The 3,062-nt window shown below is 39.3% G+C and overlaps 1 long non-coding RNA gene across 2 annotated transcripts; it reads left to right on the forward strand.

Moving 5' to 3' along the window:
• Window positions 1–1,252: 1,252 nt before the first annotated feature.
• LOC135426408 (uncharacterized) lies at window positions 1,253–2,655 on the forward strand. Of its 2 annotated transcripts, XR_010435898.1 has the most exons (3): window positions 1,253–1,415; window positions 1,470–1,839; window positions 1,908–2,655. It is a non-coding gene; the product is annotated as an uncharacterized LOC135426408 (long non-coding RNA). The 2 variants fall into 2 exon arrangements; XR_010435897.1 differs by having other exon boundaries at window positions 1,470–2,655.
• Window positions 2,656–3,062: the final 407 nt, after the last annotated feature.

Raw genomic sequence — 3,062 nt, forward strand, 5'->3', positions numbered from 1 at the left:
TAAATAAGGGTATCAATGCCTCGACGCGCCAAATAGTTGTTGGCATGTGTGTCTCATCTCACACACATTGGCAAAAAATATGCATGTATGTGTTTTCCAAGCCAAGGGAAGTATATGAATTTGAGAAGATTGCAACATTCTGTTGCGCATGTGACGTCACAGCTAAAGGTTTTTTGTGTGCGATCGTGGCGTACAATAAAGTAATACATTATTAAATACATGCATTTTTATAAAAGACCCTTTTAATATATTACTTTAATGTCCGTAATAAAGATAGAAATATATTCTAAGCATCACAAGAAATTAAATTCTTTAAAATGTGACGTCATAGTATATGATGTTGACGCGCCGTGTGCGTAACCCTTTGATTTAAATGGCATGGCCTGCTCGCATTCAATTTGTCTACCTACTTGCGCCGAGACTCGGCTATGCAAGAACAACATTAGAACCCAAATAGTGTTGTTGTTGTTTCTACGCGCCGCCTTGTTGGAACGACAGAGAAACCAGCAACAAACACAGTGGCATTATTTGTCCCTTTTCTTTGCACTGAGTTTCCTATGTCCTCATCATCGCGCAGAAACTTTTGATCAAGACGGACGACGATAAAAACAAATGCGTACTGTTGTTGTTTTGCGAGTGATTTGTTGTTGCTTTCTATAGTAAAAGAGCTTTATTTTTGAGTTGGATTTTGCGTTTGCGGACCATCCCGATCTACCTCTCGGGATTTTCAAAACGGTAAAAAAAGCTCGGAGCAAGCCTTCAGCTCTGTCTCTTTATTACTCAATGGGTCTTACTCTATCTGGGCACACTAAAATGGCCGCAGGCACCCTTGGGGTTCCCTCGTTGACGATTTATCGGGATACGATTATTTTGCTAGTTGACATGTCTATGCATTGTTTGGTTAGTGGTTCTGGTCATAAAAAGAAAAACATCGAACCGACTGCTGCGTGGGACCACCACAGGTAGCGGATAATTCCATTATCATTATCATTTAATTGTAAAACTCACAATCATGTAATTTTTTTGCAACATTATTATATATCGCTAAAAATCTGAATCCTAAAAAACTCTTTCCTAAAAAGTAAATAAATATAAATTAGTAAATAAAAAAACCCCGAAAAACATTTTAAAACGAGTGCATTTTTTTATAACTGAAAGCATTATTGTTTTTCCGGTCAGGGTCTCAATCGTTAATGAATAATTACATTTTCTCAGCGTGCTTTGAGTTATTTGTGATTAATTATGAGCCTTAGTTGTGAAATTAACAGTGACGAAGTGTCTTATTACGATTACAAAATCTTTAAATGAAAGCACGCAGAAAGAATAACATGGACTGGCAACAGTTGCGTTCAATCCTAGACGGCCTTTTGCCGCATTGACAGCTCAAACCGAAGCCTTATAATATCATCAAATTAGTGAGTTGACACGAAATTCACACATATGGCAATCCTTAAACTCAGTCTATAAAGACGTATACATTTTGGACGAATTCCAGTGCTACGAGCTACGAAAAGTGTCTTTCAGAATTCCCCGGTACATAGGAAACGAAGCGTGGTGCTATGCGCCGCATGCCGCGAACATACTTTTCGAAAGATACAATGGCAGCTCGCGTCACTATCAAGCGGTCATTAATTTAGTAGCAAGATTAGAGGTCAAGTCGACGCTGTACTAGCCTCCTTCAATACAGTTTTAAACTTTAAGGTCATCATTACCAACCTTGATTTTACTTACAATGATAACAGGAGATGGGTGAACTCAGACTGGATAATTTAATTCAACATTGACCTTGCTAACTAATAAGGTAGCGCTTTTAGAATCGATCAGGAAAATATAATATAGGTAACTACTTTCCGAAGATGAACAAAATCGCTAACGAGGTGACCCCAAAGAGCAAAATTTGATCACAGCAAAGAACGTCAGGCACCTGAAGAAGCAGGAAATTGCACACACTCCAATCCCTTCGTCTATCGGGAAATGTTATATTGACGTTTTCTAACGCAACAAATAGCGTAAGGTACTATCGAACATGTAAGCGCAACGCTTACGGTACTGATGAACTTCTTCCCACGCGCTAAGCAGATGTACTATGATAATGAGCACGCGTCTAAGTCAAAAACCATCAAGACTCTGCTATTGAATAATTTTGGATTCAACATTGTCAATTTTATTTTGACATTCGATTTTCAATTTATTATTCCAGTTCTTTTTGTTGACACCGGACACGTACACGACTTGTTATCAAGAAGATGGCGAGTAGTTTAGACTTCTTGAGCACAGCCTTTAAGGTGATGGCCGGCACTCGCGACGCAAACGACTTACAGAACATTAGAATTAGAGAGCCACAGTTGGTCGATTCGAACAATGGACAGCTAATGTTAAACACAAATAAGCCGCTTAACAGACTCCGGTTACCATTTGTTTTAAAGGTGGCTTAAAAATAGCTTTAAAAATAGACTCAGTTAGGTAGAAAAGGAATGCTCACTACGGAAATATGTAACTTAATGCTCACAATAATCCTTTCCATGTAAACACCGAACATGACCATGCTGATCTAGAATATATTTTTGCTGACCAACTTTTAGATTCGACAATCACCAGCCCATTATATATATGTATCTAGTTTAAAAATGTTAAATCAAATAATGTTATATATTACATCATAGAGTATAATTAAGTAAATTTTACGTGCAACGAGGTTATAATCTTGCCGGATCGCAACGGCTGCTCCCTGCACCTCAAAAACAAAATTGTGGCGGTATGCGAGGATCAAGTATTGACCCTGACGAATTACACAACAACGGCGACTACAACTTTCTGCTCACAAGCAGCGAACGGCTCGTGCGCTCAGGGTCCACATTCTGGTGGCATGGCACATTGCCAAACATGGGCGAGCTACCTCGATCCAGTTACATTGGTAGAAAATGGCGCATTATCATCAACGACCGGTTATGTCGTTGCTATGACGGAAGCATCGAAACCAAAGTAGCCGGGACGAGCCTCGTCACATTTGACCACTACGCTTTTAAACGACTCCAAACTCGAATAGTTGTCTGCCACGATCG

The sequence above is a fragment of the Drosophila montana genome, unplaced genomic scaffold (assembly GCF_035044405.1).
Source record: "Drosophila montana isolate Dmon_TW-CO22-7 unplaced genomic scaffold, ASM3504440v1 contig_2031_1, whole genome shotgun sequence".
In the NCBI taxonomy this organism is placed as follows: domain Eukaryota; kingdom Metazoa; phylum Arthropoda; class Insecta; order Diptera; family Drosophilidae; genus Drosophila; species Drosophila montana.